The sequence below is a fragment of the Budorcas taxicolor genome, chromosome 24 (genome assembly GCF_023091745.1).
Source record: "Budorcas taxicolor isolate Tak-1 chromosome 24, Takin1.1, whole genome shotgun sequence".
Lineage (NCBI taxonomy): Eukaryota > Metazoa > Chordata > Mammalia > Artiodactyla > Bovidae > Budorcas > Budorcas taxicolor.
This window is the reverse complement of record NC_068933.1, coordinates 34,809,112-34,831,989: the sequence shown is the minus strand read 5'-3', so window position 1 is coordinate 34,831,989 and position 22,878 is coordinate 34,809,112.

Genomic DNA, 22,878 nt, shown 5'->3' with positions numbered 1-22,878 from the left:
CCTACACAGAAGGACAGTATCCTTTCAGCTTGTCTATTGAATCAGCCTCAACTTCAACTGGCCTACAGTTTGCTACTTGAACTTGAAAATCTGGTCAATCAATTAAAATTTAAAACTCAAAGAGAAGACACACATGGATCAATCTCTTTCACCATTCTAACTGAAGAAATGTTGTTACTGTCCTTTTTAAAAAAGGAGAGGTGACAATGTATTATTTTAAAGCTAACTGCTACTTTAGTTTTATTATTTATATAAATGCTATTTTCTACATAAATTACACTCCCTACCCTCGGAATCCAAGGGGTTGGGAATACCATTACTAATTTTTATTTTATATACTTTAGAGAAAATGTTCATAGTTTGGAAAATCTAAGGCATTAGATTTGAGAGTGCAGGCCACCTTAATTTTGAAATGTTTACCAGTAATCTTCATGTACTGAGAGGTTTACACTGTTGGCTATGGGAAGCACAATAAAAGACTAGAAGGCAAATTCCAGTGTCTTGACTTTTTTATTCCTAAATTTCAGCCAAAGATAGAAGAATTCTGTGAGATAGCAATGAAATGAAAGCTAGACCTCAAAGGGTCCGGCTTGTCCTCCAGCCAAGCATCCCCCATTGAACTGATGAGCACCTGTGAGGTCTGTAACCTGTGAGGCTGTAAAGATATACCAGCCTAGGATCTGAGGATGCTTGGGAATCTCTTCCCCTCTTGGGTCACGGTCATCTCAGACCTTTCCAATCTGGTCCAACCCTACGGGAGCTAGATGTGGTACCTTCTTGATCTGCCGCCTCTTCTACCACCAAAACTCTGCAACTCAAGCTGCTGTGGCTATCTGATTTCCCTGTGTGATTGGTCCTGGCCCAATAGCTACAGGAGATAGTGTGTAACTCAGAGAGATGAACAGTGAAGCTCCTTCTTATCCAGATGGGGCTTTCGCAGCTCGTGTCTGGAATCACTCTCATTTTCTCTGCATTAGACTTTAAGAGATGCTTGGCTGCCTAAAATCATTAGTGGAAATAACTCATTGAGGTTATTGGAGTTCACACAGCTGAATGTACCATTAGCGTCTTGTTCAAAATCCTGCTCCATGTGCTTTTTCTCCCCTAACCTGACTCAGGTGCTCTGTAGTCAGAGCCAAGTACAACAACTTTTTTCAGCTTACAAAGTCAACACTTATATATCTTAGAGATTTTGTAAAATTACAAAACAAATGAAGAAAAATAAAGTGACTCATACTGCTGGCCATAAAAATTATTCAAAACTTGAAAGCATAAATATACATGGCATGTCCTTTCAACATCATTGGAGGACAATAAAACAACCTAAGGGCTGTCTAGAATGAAGGAAAATATAATGTGAAACACAAGTGCAAACTGAAAAATTTTAAGTGTCCTACTAGCTATATTAAAAACATAAAAATAAACAGGTAGAGTTAATTTTATAATTAATTGAATCCAATATACCAAGAAATATTTTCAATTTAATGTGTAATTGGTATAAGAAATTATTTATGAGATATTTCATATGATTTTATTGCACTCAGTCATTGAGATCTTGTGTGTATTTTACACTCACAGCACATCTCAGTGTGGACTAGTTCTAAGGCCATGCGTGGCTGATGGCTACCATCTTGAATAGCACGGATCTGGGGGAAAATACTTTGTTCAGCTCACTGTTTCAGTTCAGTTCAGTTCAGTCGCTCAGTCGTGTCCGACTCTTTGCAACCCCATGGACTGCAGCATGCCAGGCTTCCCTGTCCATCACCAACTCCCGAAGCCTATTCAAACTCATGTCCATTGCGTCAGTCATGCCATCCGACAATCTCATCCTCTGATGTCCCTTTCTCCTCCTGCCTTCAATCTTTGCCAGCATCAGGGTCTTTTCCAATGAGTTGCTTCTTCGCATCAGGTGGCCAAAGTACTGGAGTTTCAGTTTAGCATCAGTCCTTCCAATGAATATTCAGCTCATTATCTACTCTTAATTAAATTCCCAGTCTTAATGAAACCGCATGTTAACTTATAGATTTGTGTCCAATAGAGATCTCAATAATTTCTGTCTAGTAGGAAAGATAACCAGAGCAGGCAATGGCACCCCACTCCAGTACTTTTGCCTGGAAAATCCCATGGACGGAGGAGCCTGGTAGGCTGCAGTCCATGGGTCGCAAAGAGTCGGACACGACTGAGTGACTTCACTTTCCCTTTTCACTTTGGTGCATTGGAGAAGGAAATGGCAACCCACTCCAGTATTCTTGCCTGGAGAATCCCATGGACAGGGGAGCCTGATGGGTTGCCGTCTCTGGGGTCACACAGAGTCAGGCACGACTGAAGTGACGCAGCAGCAGCAGCAGCAGCAGCAGGAAAGATAATGGAGAAGGCAATGGCAACCTACTCCAGCACTCTTGCTTGGAAAATCCCATGCAAGGAGAAGCCTCATAGGCTGCAGTCCATGAGGTCACTAAGAGCTGGGCACGACTGAGCGACTTCACTTTCACTTTTCACTTTCATATATTGGAGAAGGAAATGGCAACCCATTCCAGTGTTTTGCCTGGAGAATCCCAGGGACGGGGGAGCCTGGTGGGCTGCCGTCTATGGGGTCGCACAGAGTCAGACAAGATTGCAGCGACTTAGCAGCAGCAGCAACAGCAGCAGCAGGAAAGATAAAGTCACTCATATCTTATGCTGTAGAATATTACCCAATTTTGTGTCTACTCCAGCATTTATATCCTAGCATTTTGTTGTTAAATTGACTATGAACATCTAGCTCCTTACATACTCTTTGAATTAGTCTTACTGGTTCCCTCATCACTTAATAAATTGAACAAAATTTTGGACATGAGCTCATTTTATACTTTCATGAATCATGGATTTTACCTTGTTGAAGATTATATGTTAGCATTTCTATGACCCCAGAACTGCTATCAACATGTAGCTGTCTTTTATTCTTTCTCTATAGAACAAAGCATGTACATTTCCTACATGGAACTCCATCATTTCAGTCCCACCTATATAAATATTGAAAACACGGCACTAAGTGAACTCATATATATTTTTATTTGTTTCTCCAGTTTTATTGATATATAATTGACATATGTATGTGTTTATATATGTCACTGTATATGTTCAAGGTGTATTGTATAATGATTTGACTTACAATGGAAGTTTGGTGAGCATTATGTCATAAAGATACAAAATACAAAACAAGAAAGAAAAACATATTTTCCTTGTGATGAGGACCCAAGATTTACTCTCAGTGTTCAAGTGTAACATATAACAATGTTAATTATATTAACTGTTGTGTTATATAAGCTGTTGACTTAAAAAATAAACAACATGAGAGTTGCACATTCAATTTTATTTGGGGCAAAATAAGGATTGTAACCCTGGAGCTTGCGTGCATGCTAAGTTGCTCAGTCGTGTCCGACTCTTTGCGACACCGTGGATAGTAGCCAACCAGGCTCCTCCGTCCATGGGATTCTCTAACAAGAATAGTGGAGTGGGTTGTTGTGCCCTCCTCCAGGGCAGCCCTGGAGATAGCACCTCAAGTAGTCCTGAGAAACTGCTTCAGAGAGGTAGGGAGGAGAATAGTATATATGTGATTTTGGTACAGGGAGAGTACATGCAAAAATCAAGCACATATTTTTCCAGAATGTTTCTGCTGGTCTCATGAAGCTTTTGCTAGTCATGAGGAACAGTCATCACCATGAAGGATTTCGGTGCTTTTCTAGACATGAGGAAATACAAGAATTGGACTCATAAAATCAGCTCCTGGACATATCTATCTGAAGACCTGCCCTGATAGTTTTTCCCCAAGCACAGAGTGCGTCATTTCTTCTCTCCACCCTGAACTCCTTTCAGAGGGTGTTGAAAGTCAGTAACCGCAGCAGGACCTGATTTAATCCTCGTAGAGGCAGAGGGCAAGTGCCCACAGCAAGTGCCAACTTGTGGTTGATAATGCCCACTACTTATTTATCTTATAACTGGAAGTTTGTTCTTTTTGACGACATTCATTCAGTTCTATCTCCATCCTCTCGCCACTTCTGCTAACCACAAATCTGATCTCCTTTTTCCACCATTTTGTTTAAAGTGTTAATATAATTGACCTACATCACTACATTAGCTCCTGAGGCTCAGTATGGCGATTTGATATCTCTGTACATTACAGAATTATATGTATATACACTTTGCTTGTCTGAAATGAAAGTTTCTTGATAACCACTACAATTTGGGTACCAAATTGTCCTTCTGAATGTTTTATCACATTCTTATTACCGGATTATGAAAGTGCTCAATTTCTTGTTGTCTAGAAGACTCCTGAAAAGAATTGATAATATCACTCTCCTTTTTTAGAATTTAGATTTATTTTATCTTATTAAAGACAATAAAATGTTCGCAACAGTGACTAAAGTGTCCATAATAGTAATAGCAAAGAGAGCTTTGTGTGTTTTATGTCTAACTTAGGAACAATACTATCAATATTCTTATCATAAGGTAAGATGTTCGCTATTGTCTTCAATTTATTTGTTTATTTTGGCTGCACTACAAGGCGTCCTGTATCTTAGTTCCCCAACCAGAGATCGAAACTGTGCCGTCTGCAGTGGAAGCTCTGCCAAGGAAATCATTTAACTTACCTTTTAAATCAGATTAAGAATATATTTCTCTACTCCTATTTTACCTATTAAAATAAAATATGGAATACAATTTGAACTGCCGCAAATGCATTTTTCCTTTGTTCTCCTAATATTATAAATTATGTTCTAGTTATTCTAACATTTAATTAGCCATCTGTTTTTAGATTAAGACTTACTTGACAAAGTATATTATTCTTCAAATCTGCTGATATACTGATATACTCTAATACATTGAAGAATTTGACTAGCTATAATTTTTTAGTAACTTGGCATCTATATTCATAAGTAACATTGATATACTGTTTTATCTTTAAAGCAATTTAATCAGATTCTAATATCACAGTCTTACTAATTTATCAAAGTGAAATTAAACACCTTTCACCATTTTGAATCCTTATGAAAGTGTAAAAGTGTTAGTGGCTATTTTGTCCAGCTCTTTGCGATCCCATGAATTGTAGCCTGCCAGACTCCTCTGTCCATGGAATTCTCAAGGCAAGAATACTGGAGTGGGTAGCCATTCCCTTCTCCAGGGGTTTTTCCCAGCCCAGAGATTGAACCTGAGTCTTCTACATTGCAGGCAGATTCTTTACCATCTCAGCCACCAGGGAAGCTCACACATCCTTAGGCATCATTAAATGGTAACAGATAATGGTAGGAGTTATCTATTCCTTCAACTTTTGAAATAACTACCCAGTAAAGCCTACTGGCATCTTTTCTAGAGCTTATTCTTTCATAAATTTCTAAAATTTCTTTCATAGTCTTGGTCTGTTCCAATTTATTTCCTCTACCTTCTCTACATTTAAAAAGCCTTAAATGGAGTTAAATTTCATGAAGATTTCAAATTTAATTACTAAGATTTTATATATATATATGTGAAAATATTTATATATGTATATCTGTACAAATGTGAAAACATCTATATAAATATATATTTATATCTTCTTTCTTATTTTCTTAATTAAATAAGCCAGAGAGTCATCAATTTTATTTGTTAGAGTATCCACTTTTTGTTAGGTCAATTATTAAATTTTCTCTGGTTTCATTTTGTTTAACCTTATATTTTATATTGGAGTATAGTCGATTAACAATGCTGTGATGGTGTTAGGTGGGCAGCAAAGGGACTCAGCCATACATTACACATATCCATTCTCCCCCAAACTCCCTTCCTGCTTTTCATCAGAATAGATGAATTTTTTAAGTTTCTCTGTCTTTCCCCTTCTGATTGTTTTTCCTTATGAGGGCAATAAGAAGTCATTGAGGAATTTTTAGGAGGGTAGTGGCCTCTGAGGAAGTTTGAGCTTTTGAAAGAACGTGCTCCCCACTTGGGTGGGGGTGCTTTGGAATTGGGGGAAGGGCACAGATCACAGATTGAACTCAGACCCACTGCAACCTCCAAGTCCAGCTTTTGGGCAAGAGAGACTCAAGGACAGGACCAGAAGGAGAACTGACTCACTCCAATGTAATACACTTCGCTGGCAGGAGGCTGAGACGTGGGGAGCAACAGTGTCGAGAGCCTTTTGCCTGAATCAGGCTCAGCTCCATTCCTTGGATATGCACAACACAACTGGCACTTTTCTGAGTCAGATGAAGCAAACATAGCGCCTTGTAGAGATGGGAGCCTTGCCAAGATCTAGGATTAAGAGGCTTAACCCCTCCAGCACACCATCAGGTGTTGGCATGTGGACACAGGGCTGTCACCAAAGGTCAGAGTCTGTGCACGCGTGATTCCAAGGAGCCTATGGATTTGAAGGGCATCAAATAGAATTGTGCTGGGCTGTCTGGGAATCTACATAGGACTCCAAGCTTGTTAGGCAGCTGAAGACAGGAAAAGAAACCTGTCCACATTAATGGGGATACCTGAGTGAGAGTCTGGGAGAAGCTGCAGATCACAGTGTCAAGGAGTCCCAGGCTCCCTCCAGGGGCAAGGTGCTACCAGAGAGAAACTAATGGACACTTCTGCTGCGATGATGATGAGATTTCTATTGAAATCTAAGCCCTAGGTTTGGGCCAGGAAAAAGGCTGACTTAGTAAACCTGGGTGAAAAGGACGTGAATGATTACAGTTGAGAGGGAAGATGGGAGATATTACTTCTAAGGGTCATGTTCCCACTTCTATAAGCCACATGCCTTCTTTCCCTTCCTTCTTTCTCTGTCTCTCTCCTTCATTTCTTCACACCTCCTCTCCCATCCATCCCCCTTTGTCCCCATCTTCCTCTGACCTCTACTGTCCCAAACTCTATGGTGATCTCTTAGCACTAATAGTAGGAATTATCGATTCCTTCAGCTTTTGAAATTACTCTCTATTAAAGCCCGCTGGCATCTTTCTTAGACATTATTCTTTCATAAACTTCCAAAATTGCTTTCACTTTTTTGACCAATTCCAATTTTTTTTTCTCTCTACTTGAGTCATTTAAAAAGCTTTAAATGTAGTAAAATTTCATTAAGCTTTCTAATTTGAGTACTGAGATCATGCATATATATCTAAAACTATATAATTATATGTGTGTATCTGTATGGATATGAAAACATCGGTGTAAATATATATTTATATCTTCTTTCTTATGTTCTTAATTAAATTAGCCAGAGAGTGGTCAATTTTATTTGTTAGAGCAGACACTTTTCATGAGAATAGATCACCTTTCAAATTTTCTCTGATTTCATCTTCTTGATTATTTTTTCCTCCTGAGGGTGATAAGAAGTCACAGGAATTTCAAGCAAGCTCAAGCTCTGGGTACCACCTGGTGGGCAGGAGCACTGAGCTGATGGGGTCCTTGCTCACGGGCAAGGCTGCCTGGAGACTTGTTTCAAAACGTTGATGGGCCACAGAACAAACGGCATCTGCTGCTGACAAGAAAAGAAAGCCATTGATGAGTGGACCAGCACCACACAGAATCCTCTTGTTGAACTAGGGAACGGCTGGGAAGCTGGGACCCGTCACCGCATCGCCTGTGATCCCAAAGCCAGCTGGCTGTACAGCTGCGGGGGAAGCTGGCACTTTCCACCCGGCTGCTGCGGAAGACCACATTCAGGTGTTGGGGGAAATCCAACCAGGCAGGAAACAGCTTGACCAGGGGGCAACCTCTCTCTGCATATCAAATTGGGGCTGCTAAATGAAAAAGCTAGGAAGGGACAGTGTGCACGGCAGGGGACTAGATCAACCAAATTCGCTGTGGTGAGATCAAAAACCGGATGCGAATAGGCCGTGACAACTCTTCCCATTAAAACAGGACCCTTGTCAAGTAAAATAACCCTCATGAATTGGCTGAAAAGCCCACAGCGGGGCAGCCGACCTCTTGGTCATTTGGCAGTCACAGAAGCTAAAAACTAGCTCCAATTAAATTCTAAAACAGATCAAAAAGCACTGTGAGTAACCAACATGATTATTTCTCTGAGGCAAAGGCATGTGTTTTTCCCTTCAGTGACCTTGGAACAATGGATTGCTGAGTTCCCTCTGCAGAAGAGAAACTGTGAGGCTTCAAACTTGGGTGCAGACCTCCAGTGGAGGGTGGGAAGTGTGAGTTTCTTGACCACAAGCATCAGTCTAGGGTGGAGGGAAAAAGGGCAGGAAGCTGAGTTTGAAGATCAATTCCCTCACAGATTCGCTCCATGGCTTCGGTCTAATAAATCACCCTAAGATAATCTTGTTTGTTTAAAGTCATAATAATAGAACTTCCCTGTAGCTCAAATGGTAAAGAATCTACCTGCAATGCAGGAGACCTGGGTTTGATCCCTGGGTCAGGAAGATCCTCTGAAAAAGGGAATGGCAACTCACTCCAGTATTGTTGCCTGGAGAAACCCATGGACAGAGGAGCCTGATAAGCTACAGTCTATGGGGTCACAGAGTCAGACACGACTAATAATATTATACATCTCATAAGGCTGATGTGAGGATTCACTGGAAATAAATGTATGCTAAAACACTCAGTACAGTGTCTGGGCTATTTCAGATAGTCAGTTCAGCTCAGTTCAGCTGCTCAGTCATGTCCGACTCCTTGTAACCCCATGGACTGCAGCAAGCCAGGCCTCCCTGTCCATCACCAACTCCTATAGCCTGCTGAAACTTATGTCCATCAAGTCAGAGATGCCATCCAACCATCCCATTCTCTGTCATTCCCTTCTCCCCTTGCCTTCAATCTTTCCAAGCATCAGGGTCTTTTCCAGTGAGTCAGTTCTTTGCATCAGGTGGCCAAAGTATTAGAGGTTCAGTTTTTGCATCAGTCCTTCCACTGAATATTCAGGACTGATTTCTTTTAGTGTTGACTAGTTTGATCTCCTTGTAGTCCAAGGGACTCTTAAGAGTCTTCTCCAACACCACAGTTCAAAGGCATCAATTCTTTGGCACTCAGCTTTCTTTATGGTCCAACTCTCACATCCATACATAACTACTCAAAAAACCATAGCTTTGACTAAGGCAGACCTTTGTGGGCGAAGTAATGTCTCTGCTTTTTAATATGCTGTCTAGGTTGGTCGCAGCTTTTCTTCTAAGGAGCAAGCGTCTTTTTAATTTCATGGTTGCAGTCACCATCTGCAGTGATTTTGGAGCCCAAGAAAATGAAGTCTGTCACTGTTTCCATTGTTTCCCCATCTATTTGCCATGAAATGATGGGACCAGATGCCATGATCTTAGTTTTCTGAATCTTAAACTTTAAGCCAGCTTTTTCACTCTCCTCTTTCACTTTCATCAAGAAGCTCTTTAATTCTGCTTTGCTTTCTGCCATAAGGGTGGTGTCACCTGCATATCTGAGGTTATTGATATTTCTCCCAGCAGCTTGATTCCAGCTTGTGCTTCATCCGGCCTGGCATTTCCCATGATGTACTCTGCACATAAGTTTATAAGCAAAGTGACAATACACAGCCTTGACATACTTCTTTTCCAATTTGGAACCAGTCCATTGTTCCATGTTTGGTTCTAACTGTTGCTTCTTGACCTACATACAGATTTCTCAAGAGGCAGGGAAGGTGGTCTGGTATTCTCATCTCTTTCAGAATTTTCCAGTTTGTTGTGATTCACACAGTCAAAGCCTTTGGCATAGTCAATAAAGCAGAAGTAGATGTTTTTCTGGAACTCTCTTTTTCAATGATCCAAGGGATGTAGGCAATGTGATCTCTGGTTCCTCTGCCTTCTCTAAATCCAGCTTGAACACCTGGACGTTCTCAGTTCATGTACTGTTGAAACCTCTCTTGGAGAATTTTGAGCATTACTTTACTAGCATGTGAGATGAGTGCAACTGTGTGGTAGTTTGAGCATTCTTTGGTACTGCCTTTCTTTGGGATTGGAATTAAATTCAGAGAGTCAGCGAACATGAATTCTTTTCATCTTTTTTATTTTAAAATCTCCATGTTCTCAGAAACTAACACAGCACTTGAATAAGTTTGGATTCAGTACAGGAATGTAGAGCTTAGTGTATTGGACAACATGATAGTTTCCAATAACAAGTCAGGATACTCTGCTTAAAAAAAAATAAAAAAGGAAATCATGGTAGCTTCTGAATATATTGCATTTATTTAGTCCAGTAAGACAGCAAGAGTGCACAATTATAGCTCATTTATTCACTCAAAATTATATCTTGGTTGTTGACTTTGTATTATCTACTGGGCCAGGCCCTGGGGATAAGGAAGTGACAAAGATAAACCTGCTCCTTATCTATGTCACTCAGGATGCTTTTGATAACGTGTAACAGAACACTTGGGCTTCCCAGGTGGTAAAGAACACACCTGTCAGTGCAGGAGGTGTAGGAGACTTGGGTTCCATCCCTGGGTCGGGAAGATCCCCTGAAGGAGGGCATGGCATCCCACTCCAGTATTCTTTCCTGGAGAGTCCCACGGACAGAGGAGCCTGGTGGACTACAGTCCATGGGGTCGCAAAGCGTTGGACACAACTGAAGTGACTTAGCATGCACACGTGCACAACATAACTTCCAGCTCAAAGCGACTTAAATAATAAAAAGGATTATTGCCTTGTTTAACCAGCAAAGCTGAAGGCAAGCCAACTTCATGGATAGTTTGACCCATCAGCACTTTGAGACTCTTGGTCTTGTCATCTCTGCTCTGACTTCTGCAGTATCTGCCGTATGATAAGGCTGCTTGCTGTCAAGGTTGTAAGGTGGCCACCAAGGTTACATGGTTTCTCTTCCATAAGAAGAAGTCCCCAGTTGTTAGAGCTCCCAGTCAATCTCCCCTTGAGTCTCATTGGTCTTAATGGGGTCATACTCACCCCTGAATATGCAATAGATGCGATTGCTTTGATTAGTTGAGGCCAGAGCCGCATGCCCTTCTCTGGAGCCAGTGTCTATGTATTTAGGGCAAGGACCGGTAATATTCAATAAACTGAGGAGGGGAAGGGGGAGAAGAGGGAGTCACATAGCATCCCCATAGAGCTTCTGGTCAGTATTAGCAACTTTGGAAAGTACACAGTTTAAGAAACAAAAAATGAAATCTCATGCTGCATTCCTGGGGAGAAGAGTGTCTCAAGAATGAATAATGTCATTTCACATTTAATTATGGAGTCATTTAGTAAATTGAATAGCTAATATATTCAATAAATGGTGCTCAGCACTCTCAGGCACACAGAAAAAATGTGCAATTAGAGCCACTGTCATTAAGCAGTCAATGGCACAATAGACAAAATATTTTACTCACATAGGAGGTGACAAATAGAAAAATGGGGCCATGTGGTGGATGTCCAGTGAATTTAGCAGACATTCATTTTTGTAGGAGTGTGGGTTTCAAACTTGAGATGGCTTAAGAATCACCAAGGGTGCTTGTTATAAATGGAGGTTTTTAACCCAGAAATTCTAACTCAGTGATTTGAGATGGAGCCCAGGAACCTGTTTTCTGGTTATTTTTTTTTTTTCCCCCTATATGAAACATTTGCAGTACAAAAGGGCTACTGTGGTTAGACAGATCCGTGAAGGAAGCAACAGAAGTCATAGAACAGTTTCGTGAAGCGAATGCTGAGTTCTCAGGATTCTATGAAGAGGATGTAGATTTTGGTTTCTTTGTTACTCCTTGCAGGGCACCCATCACTTAGAGCAGTGCCTCCTCTAGGGCAGATACTTGTAACAGGATGGAATGGAATGTATGAGTTTACTGTATTTTTGAGGTTGGAATGGAACAGAGAAATAGCAGAAACAAGGAGATGAGTGGATTGTGTTAGGTAGTTAGAATAGGAAACAGGAGTCCAGAATGGCAGTGGCTAAAAGTCAAGGAAGGGGGAAGCCTGCAAAAATAGAACAAACGAAGGTCCAAGGACTGGAGTGAGGACCTCAGGTGGAACAAACAGTTCTACCCAACTTCTGCCCCAATTTACATACGGCTGGCCCAGGGGGAGGAAACAACATACAAAAAGAGGAGCCAAAGGGAACGGGGTCTTTCTCTCTCTCTCCCACCTGCGTGCTGGGGCGCTCTTCTCTTCGCATCTTTGGATCGACATGCCCTCACCCCTCGAGAATGGATTTTCCTGCTATTTTCTAAATAAAGTAGAGCTGTAACACTGATTTGTCTAAGAGCTAGAACACGATCTGTTCGAGACCTGAGAGCTATAACATGGTCTGTCCAAGACCTGAGAGCTGTGACACGTCGAGGACTTTAATGTCCGTCACTCCAAACCTTTGTTGTGGCGAGACAGAACCGAGAAGCATACACTCTCCTGACAATTGCATAAAGTGATACAGAATCGGTCTAGAAGGCATAAAAAGAATGGAAGAAATTGCTACCCCAAAGCTCTTCAACATGTGGTAGTTACTCAGTGGATAATTTATACTCCATAGAAAAGCTGGCAGAATGTTTCAATTTCTTTAAAGAGAGTGTGAATGAGCAAGAAAAAGAAACCCAGAATCCCCCAGTAGCACGTTGCCGTATTTCACTCTTTGTTGGTGTACTACAGAGGAAACAGAGTTAGACTGGAAGACAGGACTCCTGGGTTCCAGCATCAGCTTTGCTTCTCAGTAGCTGGGTGACCTCTGGGAAGACCCCCTCCCTTCTTCAGAGCTGTGTCCTCATTGGTAAAATGAGGAGGCTGAACCAGATAATCTATGTTCGTTGTCACTATCACTGCCTGCACTTTGATGACCGTATTGTAAATTTAATTTACTGTTTAAACTGTTAAAATGACTATGGCAGAAAACAAAAAGCATATTGTATTCAATGTAGGAGTAATGGTGTGCTTTCTAATTATCTGCCCAAGCAACGTAACCATAGTTAAATTGATGAGAATAGCACATCCAATTGGGGTGATCAGGTTGTAGTAAATTAAAGCTTACAGCTGCCCTTTGTATTAAGTTAAAGGCACCCTTCTGCCACCAGCAACAGAAGTCTCATCAGCATATGAATGAAGCGCATGAACACAACAAAAGTTGTGTCACATAATGTCAAAGTCCTGTGTGGCATGGCTAACCTTGTAAACACTGGGCTTATATCTAAGGAGAAATTCATGTTTATTGTATCTGGCGCTGGCCCAGCTTCTCCTCTATCTGTTGCTGAATTCAAAGACATGGAGTACAAGATCAGAGATATATAATATTTTCTTTGTCATGAGGGCTGCAGACACCCCTTGCTGCCCAAGGTGTGTTACACCCCAGTCAAGGCCAACTGAACATTTAAATTTCTAGACATTTGAAGGTCAGAGTTTCCTTACAGAGAGATTATTCTCCTTTCAAAATATTTATAGAAAGTTAACAGAGGATTTTATTAGAAGCAACTTTCTAAGTGTATTTTAAACACAATTTAATATCTAGAAAGTTTATATCCAAATTTTCAGAGAGATGGTGTTACCTGAATAACCATCATGGCTAGCTTTTTGAGTCCCTACAAGCTAGCAGGACCTGTGCTAATAATGTTACTAAAATTCTTTATTTTCTTTCTAGGGAACCAGCAGGATAGGTACCATCTCCTATATATAGCTGATGCTCAAGGACTATGTCATTTGTCCAAGGTCAAATACAAGTAAGGATTCAAAACTGCATCCATTTGATTTCAACATGCATCATTCCACTAAAAACTGGTCCTTAAAAAAAAAAAATCCATACCATCCCCTAGACTTCTGATATTTTCAAGGAAATTTAAAAAAATAACTAGCATTTTGTATTTTGAATGTTTCTATAATGCTGAATAAAACATAAAATTTACTAATTCAATTAATACCTTTAAATCATTTTAATGTCTCTACAGTAAAATCATTTTACATGAAACTGCAGCGCTGACTCCGCACTGGAACTAGATTTCACTTTTTCAAAGTGGCGTGGATTAAATGAATGGTTTGATCATTTAGTTGCAGACCTATACACAGGCCAAAAAAAAAAAAAAGAAATCTGAATTATGCCAATCTACAGTTCTTCTCCACAATCTTCAAATCCAGAGTTTTGAAGTTTTCTCCTTTTTTTAAATTGTTGTTCAAGTGAGTTTAATTGCTATTGTTCTAAAGAGCTTCTTCCTAAGGAATGGAGAAAAGACAAAACATTGTTACCATTTTTTAGGTTTCACATGTAAGTGATACCATATGATATTTGTCTTTGTCTGTCTGACTTCACTCAATATGATAATCTCTAGGTCCATTCATGTTGCTTCAAATGACATTATTTCATTTTTTTTTTAATGGATAATAAGGGCCCACTATATAGCACAGGAAGCCCTTTTCAATTCTCTGTAATAACCTCAATGGGAAAAGAATCTCGGTTGATTCACCTCACTGTACTGACTCACCTCACTGTACACCAGAAACACAATGTTGTAAATCAACTATAGTCCAATAAAATTAAAAAAATATATATTTTATATGTACTGTAAAATAAAGTAAAAATAAAAAGTTAAAAAAATTACAAAATTAAAAAAAATAAAAATTAAAAAATTAAAAATGTAGATTTTAAAAACATGATTATTAAGTGTATATTACATAATGAATATATAGTAAAATAATAAAAAAAAGAAAAAAAAAGAATGAAAAGACTGTCTTCATCACTTCCACTCATTTCAAACAGAAATGGTTTCAAAAAGTTAAGTTTTTAAAAATAAATTTGTGGTAAATTCCTTGCTGCTGCTGCTGCTGCTGCTAAGTCACTTCAGTCGTGTCTGACTCTGTGCGACCCCATAGACGGCAGCCCACCAGGCTCCGCCATCCCTGGGATTCTCCAAGCAAGAACACTGGAGTGGGTTGCCATTTCCTTCTCCAATGCATGAAAGTGAAAAGTGAAAGTGAAGTCGCTCCGTCGTGTCGACTCTCAGCGACCCCATGGACTGCAGCCCACGAGGCTTCTCCGTCCATGGGATTTTCCAGGCAAGAGTACTGGAGTGGGGTGCCATTAGGTTAAAAGAAAAAGTAACTCATGAAAATATTCATGTGCTTCACAGAAAATAATTTCAATGGATTTGAGGATGAGTAGTATCCCCAGATCCTTTCAGACAGTTATGAGCTGTACAAGACAAGTACCCAGTGTCTCTCTAAAATCTACACACGCCAGGGGTGCCCTGTGTAACCATAAAGATATTATAGAAATGCTGGTTTGTGACTTCAAGACTAGGTTGTAAGAAACTTTGTTGCTCTGCATTCCTCTTTCTTCCATTATGTAGCCCATGGAAAGCCAGCGGCCTTGTTGTGAGACCCACAAGACACCCTATGCAGACGTCTGAGTAGCGGGGAGCTGAGGTCTCCTGCTGGTTGCCAAGGAGTGTGCCATCTTGGAGGCAGATCCTCTAACCCCAGTCAAGCTATCAGATAGTTGTAGCCCCAGCCTACATCTTAGCTGCAATCTCTTGAAAGATTTGAATCCAGAACCAACTAGTATAGCTGCTTTCAATTTTTGGACCTATTAAAATTTGCATAAGATAAACTTATTAGTGTTATTTAAGCCAGTAAGTTTTAGACAGCTAACAAGTTTTAGATAGCTGATTTTTTCAAGCTGCTGCAAATTTCCTGATTCCAAGATTAAAAAAGCAAAAATGTGGGTGAATACATTAATTGGGCTATTTAAGGAATAAAATACATAGACTATACTGTTTAAGAAGGAACTTTCAAATTTTGCATAATACCAGAATAACTGCTGTTGGACCAGTCAGGAAGAGAATCAGATTCATTAGCTCTCATTATCTCCTTGTTGACATACTAGGACATTCTTATACACAATGAGCTCTTGACTTCACTTGATGTTTTTTGCTGCAGATTCTTCGTTTTCTGCAAATGAGGGATAAAATTGGGCATAATTAGACTACTCAGTCCAAATCCAGGAAACACCGTAATTGAAAGGTAGAAAATTTGCCTTTTTTTTTTTTAAGAAAACCTTCACAGTTTAGATGAAGTCAAACCAGTATAAGGGCCTTCCATTGTTCTGAATAGCTACAGAAAACATGTATTTTTCCAAAAAGAAACCAAGAAAATAAAGAATATACCTTCTTGAATTAAGCTTCAGTCACATATAAGTTACAAATAATCAGTCCAATTTTCTATGCTAGTAGTAAGTTCTGCTTTAATATTATATTGATAGCTTTTTCTAGTTTACAACAAATAGGCTAAAAGTGTAAAGGTAAAAATATATGTTAGATTCTTTAAACAAGAAAATTCAGTTGTAGCACATTGTGATATTACTGGCATGTAAATAGCTTGTTTAAAAGGACTAAGCCAAATTTGATCATTCTCTGAGCAAATCAGATAATCACAAAGTGATCTCAAACCCTTTTGGAACAGGGAGAAGATTTGCATTTATCTAATTGTCCATAATTTTAAACACTTTACATAAAGCATATTTTAAATGTCTATTAGTTAGCCAGTGCTAAATAACAAATTTCCTTAAAATTTAGACACTTAAGAGAATAAACATTTATACTCCTATGGCTATTGTGGGTCAGAAATGAAGAAGCAGGTTAACTGGGTGAGGGTGTCTTGTGAAGTTGTGATCAAGGGATCAGCTGGGGCTACAATACCTGAGGCTTCCCTGGGAGAAGAGGGTCTGCTTCAAGATAGTTCTCTTCCTAGCTGGTGGCAGGAGCCTCAAGTTTCTTGATCACGGCCACTCCACAGGTCAGCTTGAGTGCCCTCAGGACACTAGCTGGATTTGGACAGCAAGCAATCTGAAAGAGAGAGAGTCGGCAAGTGCTACAGGATGTTTTATGACCTCTTCTTAGAAGTCATACTTTTGAAGATGAGCAAGGTAGAACCAAGCATGTTGAACAGACTAGAGGCTTCTCTCAACAGCTCATTTTCTGATATGGTGATATTCCCAGGACTGGGGCCACTTGGCTGAATAGTAGCCTGAGCAAGAGATAGGATACAAAGCTTGTCCTTGCTTTCCTCAAAAAGCTTCAACTTTGTCAATGAATTTAATGCATGCTTACACTTAGAGACACACTTCTTTTGAAAAAGGAAAATTATCTTTAAAATGAATGAATAAGTCAGTTTAGATAATTATACTTAGGTGTGTTCTGGTCCAGCATACTTGATGAGGAAGTAAACTCAATAGAGGAGACAGTGAAGGACTTCGGGGCAGGTTAGAACAAGGGCAATTTGACCTCTTGGGCAGAAAATCCAGCACCTGGAGAGAGTACTAAAAAGGAAGGTGGAACAGAGGGTGATTTTCAGCCTCTGAAGCTGCTTTGAAGGTAAAGAAGAGGTGAGAGGATCTCTGAGTGAGGAGGTGAGAGGATCTCTGAGCCAGGAAGTTAGGGGAGCTCGAGAGAAGAGGTGAGAGGAGCTCTGAGAGAGGAAGTGAGGGGAGCTCTGAGGGAGGAGGTGAGGGGAGCTCTGAATGAGGAGGTGAGGGGAGCTCTGATGGAGGAGGTGAGGGGAGCTCTGATGGAGGAGGTGAGGGGAGCTCTGATGGAGGAGGTGAGGGGAGCTCTGAGACAGGAGGTGGGGGGAGCTCTGAGGGAGGAGGTGAGGGGAGCTCTGAGGGAGGAGGTGAGGGGAGCTCTGAATGAGGAGGTGAGGGGAGCTCTGATGGAGGAGGTGAGGGGAGCTCTGATGGAGGAGGTGAGGGGAGCTCTGAGGGAGGAGGTGTGGGGAGCTCTGAGGGAGGAGGTGAGGGGAGCTCTGAGGGAGGAGGTGTGGGGAGCTCTGAGGGAGGAGGTGAGGGGAGCTCTGAGGGAGGAGGTGAGGGGAGTTCTGAGGGAGGAGGTGAGGGGAGCTCTGAGGGAGGAGGTAGCTGAAGGGAGTTCTGAGGGAGGAGAGGAGGGGAGCTCTGGGACAGGAAGTGAGGGGAGCTCTGAGGGAGGAGGTGAGAGGGAACTTTGTGTAACCCTATAAGGCTAGACCACCATTCAGGTCTTCAGAGTCAGCTGAGTGATTAGCTTGCTTTTTTTGTTTGTTTGTTTGTTTATCTTGCATATATTAAACTGAAAGAATTGTCAAGGCTAGATAGAAATTCCTGTTTATAATGGTGACTGGATATACCTTCAAAGAGTGCCTTTTCTATTTTGTTAAAACCATGTAGAGACTGACTGTGGAGTGTAACCGACATTTTTTACCTATGCTTATACATCACAAGATTTGTTCCCTTGTCCCTGTTTTTCCTTACCGCTGTCCTCTGTTATTTTCACCTTAAGTTTTTATTTTTCCATAGACTCGGTTAGTCAGAGCTCTGTTCACAGATTGTGTCATGAGTTATGTTTGTTCCATTGATGACAGGAAAGAAAGCCAAGGAAAGAGTCGTAAGGCAAAGGGAAAAATGGAGGTTATCTAAGGAGGCATTTTTAAAAAATAGGTTACATACATTACCCAAGAATCAGTGCTCTTTCAAACAATCTTTACCCTAAATTTCACAGCAGGAATTTAATTGGACTGTCCCAGAAAATTCTTCATTGCTTTTGATAAAGTATTTTTCACCCCCTCACTCTCCCACCTCTGCCCCAGTATTTGGACACAGTGTATGAGGAGACATGATGGTAGGTAACAAGCAAAGCCAGCCAAGATGCTGGAGGATGGGAAAGACAGTTAGATTCTGGGTTATTTAGCACTACGCTTGTTTTTTCCATAATAGCAATCCTGTGCTGTTAGGAAAGTATGGTAAATGCTAAAATAAGTTAAGGGAGGGGCTGCATTTCCATGCTCAGGATGAACAGTCAAGGGATTGAAGCCCTCTAGGCACTGTCCTTCTCAGTCCACTGTAGACATGCCAGTGTTTTCAGAGGAACTTGATGGTCTCAGAGGCTCAGAGGGACATGACACCAGTTGTCAGATAACTACCCTACTTGCTCTCTCCAAGTCTTCAGAGGAAGCAAATCTGGAAAGAAGAAAGCTCAATCTTTGCAGGGAAGGGCTAGAGGCATCCAGCAGCGATCTGGGCTCTGCATGCACCCTTTTTGTCCCTGTCCAAAGCTGTCCTCGTGATGAAGATTTCCCCAAAAGTCCAGATGGACCAGGCCAGTCTGAAATGCAAGACCAATCCCTGACTGGCCAGTGAGAGGAAGGGAGTGTGGCCAATACACATAAATCTACAGAGCTGTCAGGAAACGCCCAATCAGTTCTGAAGCCTGCGGGTTGCATCTTCTCTGCTGGTTAAAAAGTTCATTCTACGTGCCCCTTTCATTTCATTATTCATGCAACACAAATTAAATGGCTTAGCTGTTTCAATAGAGATTAATTACATTAGGCACACAGCACATTTCCAGTTCAGGCCATGGTTTCTACTTCATTTAATTCATTATCCCATGTGCAATCCAGTGGCGTCCTGAAGATAACAGCTAATTTCAGTCACATATGTCTTTTTCAGCACTCTCTTTGCATTCTTTCAGGTTGCTCTAAGAAAACTGCTAGCTAGGATAAAAGGAAAAGTATGTACTTGGACCAAAGGAATTTTATTCTGAAGGGCTTTCTTTTTTCTTTTATCTTATTGCTTGTGTTTATTTTTTATTTATTTTTGTTTCAGTGTCCTGTGACCTCTAATTGAAATCATAGAAAGGTATCACCTGGCCTCCTGGAGAAAGATGCTACTTCTGCTCCTATGATGAGGTATGCGCCTGGCAGAGAAGCTGGGGTGTGGGGTGAAGTCTTGTTAGGGCTGCCAAGTGTGTGGACGGAGGCCACTGCTTGTGACTCCCGACAGGAGCAAGAAGTTTCAGCCCCAGGCCAATCCCTTTACCTTGGCACACTCCAGGCAGGATATTTGTCATTTAACAGAAAAAAGTCAGATGCAGGCATCTATATGCATATTTTCCACAGCTTGCCTTCAAATGATGTCTCTTTGAAGATTAGCTACTAAACATGCTGAAATGTCTTTCTCTGCAGCTGTGAGCACAGGTTTATAGCACAGAGGAAGAGCCTGAAATCTAGAGTTGGAATACTTCCATATGTCCAAATTTCTTACGAAAATGAAGTTAAAATGCCAGACACATGGACCAATTCTTACTGAAAAGCATCTTCGAAGTTGCTCTCCAGATTGAAGTCATAATGGAAAAAAAATACATATAGAAATAAAATAAAAACCTGCTCTGTGGCTTAAGTCTTGAAAGCTTTGTCAAGGATGGGGAAAGATGATGTCTAGCATTCTGCAACCAGAGAGGATGGCCAGAGTAGAGAAGCCAAGACAAGGGCAAACTTTATTTGTACTCACCTTTGTCAAGAGGGAAAAAAAAAATAATAAGGATTATTTGCTTTTGACCTAAAAAAAGTTTGTGAACCTTGCAGTTTAATCTAAAAGGTCCTTCATGAACTTTCATATCTTCAACTCAGTTCCAGTTTATTTAAGATAAGTAGATTTGGAAATTACAGTACAAAGTGGATAAGATTTGGGGAATTACAGTGAATTTTCTGGAGTGGGTTTCCCCCCACCCCCATGGGGAACTAACTTTTCCCACTGATTAACTGCTTTCGAACTTACCCCTAAATTTTGTATTATAGATTCCAAAGAAAGGCTGTAAGAAAAACCCCACCTCGTGCTGCTTTGTTTGAAAATCCAGACTCCTGGGTGATTCAGATGCCTGATCTTCGAGGTTCCCCGTTCCTTTTTGTAACTCCTGCCAAAACGTCAGAAGAGAAAGCAAAAGACGGGAAGAAACCATCTAAAGACAATCAAACAACCATTAATCCCCTACTCTTTCCACACACAATAAACATTGGCTGTAGCTCAATTAAACTCAACAGTTCACAGATGTTCACAATAATGACGGCCCCACGATAGCATCCTTCTCATTAAGGTGTTTTGGAACTGTGCACACGCCAGCGCCCCCCAACCAGGGAACTGGGACTGGGGGAAAACGGGTAACCAGACAGGCCTGGCATAGGAAGCAGAACACAGATGCCTGCTCTTTTCAGAAAAGAGGCATCAGCAGGATTTATCATTATTATTATTTTTTTCCAGCAGATCACTCCCCTGGCCCCCGTTTGAGTCATTACCAGTGAAAATACAGGAGAACTTGACAAAGGCAGAGACCAAAAATTTGTCCCTGGAGCCTGGAACCATCTGGAAGAAACACAAGTTTTCCCTCTGCCTGGGTGCTGCCAGAACGGAAGCCAGCATGGCTCACACACGAAATGTGCTTTTTTGCTTGGCTCCTGGGGTGCTTGACACCCCAGACGCCTCCAGCGATGGTTCCTTTGGGGAGATTAGTTGCATAACAGTGGTAAGGAAGGTACCAGAGGCGAATTTTAAATAGTTCATTACATAGGAAGTGTCAGCAGAAGTGGAATCCCTTTCTTGCAACGCCCAGTGAGGAGGGTGCTTCCATCGCAGAGACTAGATGTTCCCCTATCCAGCCACCAGACTGGCACTTCCGGGTACCCAGCTTCCGGGGCACAACTCTCCCAATTCCGGTGCCCCAGTTGTGGGCACAACCATGGCATTATCTATATCAGAGGCTCCCGACCTGTGGGCCATGGACCCATACTGGTCCCATGGCCTGTTAGGAACTGGGCTACATAGCAGGAGGTAAGCAGCAGGCCATGGAGCAAGGCTTCATCTTTTTGGGGCTTCATCATATTTACAGCCTTTCCCCGTCACTCATATTACTGCCTGAACTCCCCCTCAGCTCTGCTTCCTGTCAGAAGCACAGTGGCATAATAAATATAGTGCACTTGAATCATCCCAAAACCATACCCCACCTCCACTGTCTTTGAAAAATTGTCTTCCACAAGACTGGTCCCTAGTGCCACTAAGGTTGGGGACCGCTGACCTATGTGCCACACAGCAAGGTTCTCTGATCTCTGGATATGGCCATGGTTACAATCTCAGGATAGATTTTTTTCATTGGCCAGACCCTATGGAGATCCCAGAGACGGAAGATCCTGGGGGAGCTACCGTTCATGGGGTCACAAAGAGTTGGACATGACGAGTGAGTGAGCACCTGCGGACACGCTCGCCTATTCTCTAAGGAGAATTTTACTGGCTTTCCTCAGCCTCCAAGGGCATCCTGACCCTTTAGCTGCCTGGGCCTGAGCATAGCCAACCTCACCTCCGTCCCAGGCTTCCTAGGCACTCCTCAGGGTGGGCCTTCCCTGTGACCTGCTGGTCATCTCACCTCTGTCAAAATCCATCTGACATGGCTATGAGAGTCGAGGAGAACATGGGAAGAACATGAAATATTACAAATACTATGAATGTGAATTTCCGTAAGAATAAAAGTAGACACGGAATACACCAGAAAAAAAAAATAAATAGCTTTGACAAGTCTGGAGAATGATGCCTTCCTCATCCTCAAAGTTAATTAAAAAAAAACTGTTAATGCTGTTTTTACTATTAGAAAGTAAAGATGTGAATGCTGGGCATGCCGTTGTGATTCTCCTTCCGAACCTTCTGGAAGCTTAGAACATTTAATGATCTCATGCATAACTCTGCTACCCAATTTACGGCTGATTTTCTTTTCCTAGTCTATAGTTTCCATCATTTTATGATCATTGCAGTTCATACAAGACTTTCATTGTAAGCCATGTTGGATTTTTATTTTTTATTTATTTTATTTTTTAAGGATTTTTTATGTTGATCATTTTTAATTTCTATTGGATTTGTTACAATATCGCTTCTCTTTTGTGTTTTGCTTTTGTGGCCACAAGGGATGTAGGATCTTAGCTCCTCTAATAGGGATTGAACCCACACCCCCTGGTTTGGAAGGCTGAGTATCAACCAGTGGACCACCAGGGAAGTCCCCTTGTTGGATTTAAAAAAAAAGAAAAAGGAAAAACTGCTTGCAGACAAGTCTCATGAATGAATTCTTCTTGGATTCCCATGAAGATGGCAAGTGTTCTGCTGCTGAAAGCCTATGACTGCTTCACATTGTCAGAGCCCACCCGGCTCACAGACACATCCTCGGAAGAGTGTCCAGCCATGAGAGAGAAC